The sequence below is a fragment of the Chlorocebus sabaeus genome, chromosome 5, assembly GCF_047675955.1.
Source record: "Chlorocebus sabaeus isolate Y175 chromosome 5, mChlSab1.0.hap1, whole genome shotgun sequence".
Taxonomy (NCBI): Eukaryota; Metazoa; Chordata; class Mammalia; order Primates; family Cercopithecidae; genus Chlorocebus; species Chlorocebus sabaeus.
The window spans coordinates 68561370-68568408 of record NC_132908.1 but is presented as its reverse complement, the minus strand read 5'-3'; the positions used below and the strand labels follow the sequence as shown (position 1 = coordinate 68568408).

The window sequence follows — 7039 nt, the reverse complement described above, 5'->3', positions numbered from 1 at the left end:
ATTACAGGTGTGGACCTTCACACTTAGAAATAACTTTTCTAATATCCTTAAATCAGTGCTAATGTAAGTTTCAGCCTTCTCATTCCACCTCCCTCCAAACTACAAGTCTTAAAACTCAGAAATGACAGCCATTCCGTAGGAGTAAAACACTCTGTTTTGCTGCTTATTTCTACTTAAAAAATCATATAGATATATTATATATAATATACAGATAGACAACAAATTATATTGTGTGTGTGTATATAAAGAAACGTCTAGAACTGGACTGGGTCCCACTGATATCCACATTTCATATACAGGAGATGTGGGGAAAGCTGTCTATTTAGACTGTAAACTCCTAAAATGTTCATAAATCTCAGTGGAAATTAAATCCACTGGGATGGGAGAAGTATCATAATAGACAAAGAAGCTAAAGGTTAATGAAGAGAAGGTATCAATCAGTGGCGACCTTTGTGCTTCGGATCAATCCTCAGAGTTTGTCCTCCGAAGTAACTTTTGGCATTATTCGTTTCAAGGTCTGAACAGTATCCATAAACCCAATACGAAACGTATAGATCAACAAGGTCCGACCAAAAACAAAACAATTATGTTTCCGATGTGAATGCGTCAATAGCTTACTTTCGTAGCGCTTTATAAAACGCTGTCACTTGCTGCTTTCCACGTTACGATATTCCCGGTCGGGAAGAGGAGGACAGCAGCATCTTTTCTGGATAAGGAACGTTCTGGATTCAATTTGTGAGGTGTCGGACGCTCACCAGATTGCGCGAAAGCCATTTTTCCACATCGTCAAGTGCACGCACCCCGTGTCTCAGTGTTAGTGATGAAGACGAGGATGAAATTACTAAACATTTCAGTGGGGAGTGAATTATACTTGGGGGAGGTGTAAGCACGTCGGAGGAGGAAGGAAGCTGAGAGACATTTTGTTTGTGAAAGAGGGAAGGTAGCATTAAGAGGAGCCTTCCATCAGGGGCAGCAGAACGGGGGCGGGCGTGGCGTCTCTGAGACTGCCGGAAAACGACGTGAGGGAAAAATCTAGAGGCTACGAGCAGGCGAACAGACGGAGGCCCTGCCTCAGGGGAGCGAAGCAGCCCGCCTGAAGCGCTCCATCTGGAACTGGCTTGTTTAACTCGGCGCCCCTCCAGCTCCGGCCGCCCTTTTCTGTTTAACTCGGCACCCCTCCAGTTCCGGCCGCCCTTTTCGTCTCTCTCCCCTCGCGGTCGCTCACCCCTGAGATCCCTGGTTCCGAACCGCTCAGCTTCATTCGGCAACTCGCGGACAACAAGCGCCACAAATTCAAATACGAGCTCTAGAGACTCTGTCTCAAACGTCTCCCAGAGTGAAGGATACAGGAACCAATCGAAGCCCGGCTGGCCTCAGAGGTCTAAGGTGATAGACGTTGCTAAGAAAAGGGGGTGGGACGATACCGAGTTGCCAAGACGACGGCTTCCGGGTGGGCGGCCTTAAGGTGGCTTCCGGCCGCAAGGCGAGACTCCGCGGGAAAACTCTCCCTGCTAGAGGGACGAGGAGATTTGGGGCTGCGGCCGTTTCCTGGGGAGCAGCCACGGGACTGTGTGCTGGGGTCACTCCACCGGCCGTGTCCTTTTTTCTTCTTTCTCGCCCAACGATTTACCTGAACGGTTATAAAGTGCACGTTATTTCCCTAAGGTAAGCGTGTGGTAGCGCCTCCTCCTCCAACTCGGGGGTAACAGAAACCCGCTGTCAACTTTGTTACACAACATACCTGTACTTAACCAGAAAAAGTTGAAATTTGGGATCTTTAAACATTCAATAATCTCTTGCTGTGTGAGGTTTTTTAACTGCACTGCACACATTTTGTAGTCTTTAACCATTGAATGTGATTTGGGTTTACAATGACATTTAACGTTCTGGTTCTTTCTGACCCCAAATTTCATCTGAAACAGTTAATGGACGAAGACCTGAAATTATTTTCTGTAATAGTGTCATAGGTTCTCCGACTTAAATTCTTAATCGCCCATAAATCTGAAGGCAGGTGGTAAAGATGAGCAGGTGATTTGAGCACAGTCCGTGCCAAGAATCTAACTAATTCAGCTGAGACTCCTTTCGTTAGGAGCATTGTTTTAATCTAAAATATTTTAAACCAAATGGTAAACATGGCTGCTTTGGTTTCAGTTGTATCTCATTTGATGATGATTGTCTCACAGGACGATCTCATTTGTCAATGAAAGTAAACTTTAGTGACCACACTTAAAGTTCTCTGCTTTCTGCAGAGAACTCTTTAAACGAACATCTTTTATCAGACCGCAGAAATCATTATTAAATTCTTGTCACCAAAATGGAAAAACTAAAGCAAAACTTATCTGCTTATCAAGAACAATTTCTTCCTACATAGTTAAGGTAGGGAAGCGTTTATGAAAGCTTAGATCTGTATGTTTGGGATCCTGCCAACCCCTTTCTTAAAATTCCATCTTCAAAACTCCCTGCTAATGAGCACTTTTCCAGCAACTTGGATGAAACATTCTGAATAATTCCTCAGCCTGAAGGTTAGAAATTTCGTTAAATAAAAAATTAAATACACAGAATACTTAGGTATGAAACATTAATGAACTGAGTAATACATTCTTAAGAAGAGGAGGCACTTAAGAAAACACAGGCCACCTGCATTGTGGAGCCATTTAATGTGATGAGATTTGATAAATGGGCAAGAGATCAAAAAATGCCCAGGGTTTCAAAAGAGAATATTCCATGAGCTACTTACTGGCTACATAGACCATTTGAAAATCAACTCAGTAGAAACCCAAGAAGCCTTCAGATGAACCTGAGTATCCTTTGGATGTCAGTGTTGTACTGAACAAAGTCAGTTGAACTGTTATTTATCTGACAAGAAAAAAAAAATGCCTAAATTTTCTAAGGACTTAGACCATTCATTTAAAAATATATAGTGATCTTAGAGGTTAGAAAGCACAGAAAAGAAACTTGAACATAGTTACTTAAAAGGAGAAAAACAATTTTCCTCTGGTAGAAGACATGTATTTGCCATTGTACACTATTCTCTCCTTGATATCCTCTCCCCTCAGCTTGACTGAATCCTACTTATGCTTTTAAGACCCAGCTCAAATTGTGATTCTTTTGTGAACTAGTCCATAGTCACCTCTCTCCCTCTTGTGTGCCTATAATAGTCTTTATTTGGCATTTTCGTTGTATTCCTTATAATGTTTCTTATTTATGTTTATGAATATATCTTACATATAACTTGCATCATCTAAATCCTAAACTACTCAGAATTGTGTTCACTATGTACCTGGCAGACAGACTTGAACAAATAAGTTTTGATGTAAAAATGCCAAGATTAATGTTAAATATAGTTGAGATCCATATTAGTTTGCTAGAGCAAACATAAAATACCACAGATTAGGTGACTTAAACAACAGAAAGTTATTTTCTCACAATTCTGGAGGCTACAAGTTCAAGATCAAGGTGTCAGCAGGGTTGATTTCTTTCTGAGTTCTCTCTCCTTGACTTATAGATCACTGTCGCATCTCTTTGTCTTCATATGGTGTTTCCTCCATGCGTGCGCACACCTGTGTCCTAATTTTCTTTCCTTGTAAGAACACCAACCCTATTGGATTCAGGCTCATGTTAAAGACCTTGTTTTAGCTTAATTACCTCTTCAAACACCTTATCTCCAAATAGCGTTACTTTCTGAAGTACTAGGGGTTACAACTTTAACACATAACTTTTGGGGAGACTCAAGCCCATAACAGTAGCCAAGACTCTGAAAGCAGAAATGATTGGGAGCAGTTATCTGACACCTTTCAGAACTCTCATCTTTAGACCTATAGATAGCATAAATGTGTAAGTCAGATTAGTGTAAAATAATAGGCAGTGGTAGGGCCTGTGGCAATTCAGGGTATATTTGCCCAGTCCAAAGACTTTCAAATTAAAATTGTAAACAACCCTCCATCCCTACCTGAGCCATCCAAACAAAACAGTTTGGCTGGTTTTGACTTACAGGTTGTCAGTTTGCAAAAACCACCACCATGTTATTTCATTTGGAATCATAACCTCTTATAGTGGATATTGGACTTATTATTTTTATTGCGTATTCAAATACATTTTCCCCAGACCCCATTGGTTTACACACAGCTTTTTTTATTGAGTACTTGCTGTGTTAAAGGAACTGTACTAAGTGCCATACAGAGTTTAAGATCCGTAAGTTTGGCTACATATACCCTAGAGTTACAAGGACCTATTTTTGAGATAATTTATTAAATACATAACTATACAAAATTTAACTTTTTGTGTAACTTTATCCTGGAAATAAATTCGAACTCCAAAAAAATTTGTCAGACCATATGCACTGCAAAGACCAAGACTGCGTCTTCAAGTACAAGGGTAGAGGAAATGAGACAAATAAAAAAATAATTATTGAGCAAGATGAAAAGAAGACCATGAGAGGATTATAGATAAAGTGCTATGGGAGATCAGAGGGCAAACAGATTTCATCCAGCTGGGTGTGTTGCTGAAGGTATTTAATGCAGTTCGAATTAATCTTTTCATGGCACTCGGTACCTCCAATATAACAATAATCGGCATATTATGTGGTAGCTATTTGCATATGTTCATATCCCCTCCCAATACATTCTAAAATGCACAAGAATGTCTTAATCTTTATTTGTTCCCATCTAATGTTATTCAAAATTATCTAGTGTTACCCGAAGGAGTCAGTTGGGGAACTTTTTAAAAAGAAACTTGTCTTAATTCTAGCTCTGAAGATCGTAATTAAGAGGTGGTGGAGGATCTCTGTTTTGAAAAGTTTTCCCTTTGCCTGGTGATCACACCATTTAGAACCTACTGCCCTAGAGCACCTAGTATATAGTATGCTCTCAGTAAATTGTTGTCACATTAAATGAGCAGAGCTGCAATTTTGTAAGATTAATAAGACTCCAGTGTGTAGGATGAATTAAAGTGGGAAATATCCTAGAGGCAGGAAAATCCTATTACAGATGTCTAGCTAAGAGATGTAGCAGCCCTGAACTAGGGTAGAGACAATAGGAGAGAAATGGATGAGAAACATTGAGAAGGTAGAATGAGCAGAATTAGGTGAAAATTGATATAATGCAGTAGTTTTCAAAATGTAGTATGCCTAAATCTTACATGGGTTGTTGATTTTAAAAGATTTGTGGGATCTATCCTTGAAAACCTGTTCAGCTAATTCAGGATAAAGCACGTGAATCTACATTTTTAACAACCTTTCTTCATGATTTTGATTTAGAGTAAATTGAAAACCTCAATGTAAGAAGACACTGATCTGTTAACCATGGTGAGTAGGGAAGGGGGAATATTGAAAAAGAATTCTAAAGATTAAATCTTGAGTGACAGGGAATATGATAAGCCATTAATAGACCCTGAAAATTTGGTTTTGAGGGAAATAAAGTTCATCCGTGAAGCTATTCGGCAAGTAAGAAATGCTGTTTAAGAGCCTGGAAAAGAGGTTTGAGTGAAGAAAAAATTAGAAAATCTTTGTGTAATAAAGATTTGTAAGAGATCAAAGAAAAAGAAAACGGTTATAAAGAGAATTGAGGGAGTTGTTCTCTTTTTAGAGACCTTGAAGGAGGCAGCGCATGAAACAAAGTGGAAAGAAAAACAAACTGGCAGAAACAAAAACAAGGGTCTCAAGCAAATAATATTTATAGCAGGTGAATAAGAAATACAGGGGTTGTAGTGTGGGTGTAGAGAGGTTTCTGGAATTGGCATCTGTCTGTATTGTTGAATAGAGGAAGTTCTACAGAATGTTGGAGTTTCTACGAATTGAAGAATAAATTCACAGCAAAATCAAACCTAGGGATGATTAAGCATAATTTATAATGTGGAAAAAAGAGTGAGAAGTTATTATAATAAAGAGGTAACCCCTCAAGTTGCTTCTAATTCATAGTTTTTTTGTTTTATTTTGTTTTGTTTTGTTTCGAGACAGAGTTTTGCTTTTGTCTCCCAGGCTGGAGTGCAGTGGCGCAGTCTTGCTGACTGCAACTTCCACCTCCCCAGTTCAAGAGATTCTCCAGCCTCAGCCCCCCAGGTCGCTGGGATTACAGGTACCCGCCACCATGCCTGGCTAATTTTTGTATTTTTAGTAGAGACAGGGTTTTGCCATGTTGGCTAGGATGGTCTCGAACTCCTGACCTTAGGTGATCCTCCTACCTCTGCCTCCCAAAATGCTGGAATTACAGACGTAAGCCAATGTGCCTGGCCGAGACTTCCATTTTTGTAACAAAATAATTTTAAGAGCACAATCAAAAGAAATAAAAAGTGAGAGAGAAAATGGCCATGATAAAATTAATAGTAATCATTCATTATTAGCCAAACCTAGATTTTTGTAACGTTCTTCTTGATAAGTAGGGGAAGGTAAAAGAAATGATTTAATAAAATTGATTTAAAGTCCCCTTTTTAAGAAGTAAAAGAAAACAAAAGAATAAAAGTAATTTGTGAAATGGAGTTTTTTAAAGAAGATAAATAGTTGGAGGGAAAATAATACTTTAGCAACAAAATAGTTTTATAAACATTGCATGTTATATGCCAGTCTTACAAACTATTGAAACAATGTTGACATTATGCAAACTAGGTTGTTATAACTTTAAGATATTAATTGTAATCACCAAAGTAACCACAAAGAAAATAACCTACACACACACATACACCAAAATGGTACACTAGAAAATATGAACTAAATATATATATTTTTAAGTGATGATGGAACTGAAGTTAAAAAACATGTAAGATATATAGAGAACAAATAACTAAATGATAGCAGTGAGTCCTTATCAGTAATTATTTTGAAAGTAGTTGAATTAAACTCTGTGATTTAAAGGCAAATATTGTCATAATTGGAAAAAAACACAATCCATCTATATACTGTCTACAAGAGACTCTCTTTCAATACAAAGAAAGAAGTTGAAAGTAGAAGAATGGGAAAAGATAGTCTATCCAAGTGGTAATCAAAAGAAAGCTGAGGTGGCTATATTAATGTCAGAAAAATAGACGGTTTTTTGTTGTTGTTGTTTTG

General features: G+C 38.4%; 1 long non-coding RNA gene across 4 annotated transcripts in view; it reads left to right on the top strand.

Moving 5' to 3' along the window:
- Positions 1 to 1462: 1462 nt before the first annotated feature.
- Positions 1463 to 7039, top strand: part of LOC103233196 (uncharacterized) — a 179890-nt gene continuing 174313 nt past the window's right edge. For 3 of the 4 annotated variants that reach the window (XR_012092968.1, XR_005243813.2, XR_005243811.2), the window contains exon 1: positions 1559 to 1665. This is a non-coding gene — a long non-coding RNA (uncharacterized lncRNA). Of the gene's footprint in view, positions 1666 to 7039 lie in introns of all 4 variants that reach the window. The other variant, XR_005243814.2, reaches the window with a different exon arrangement.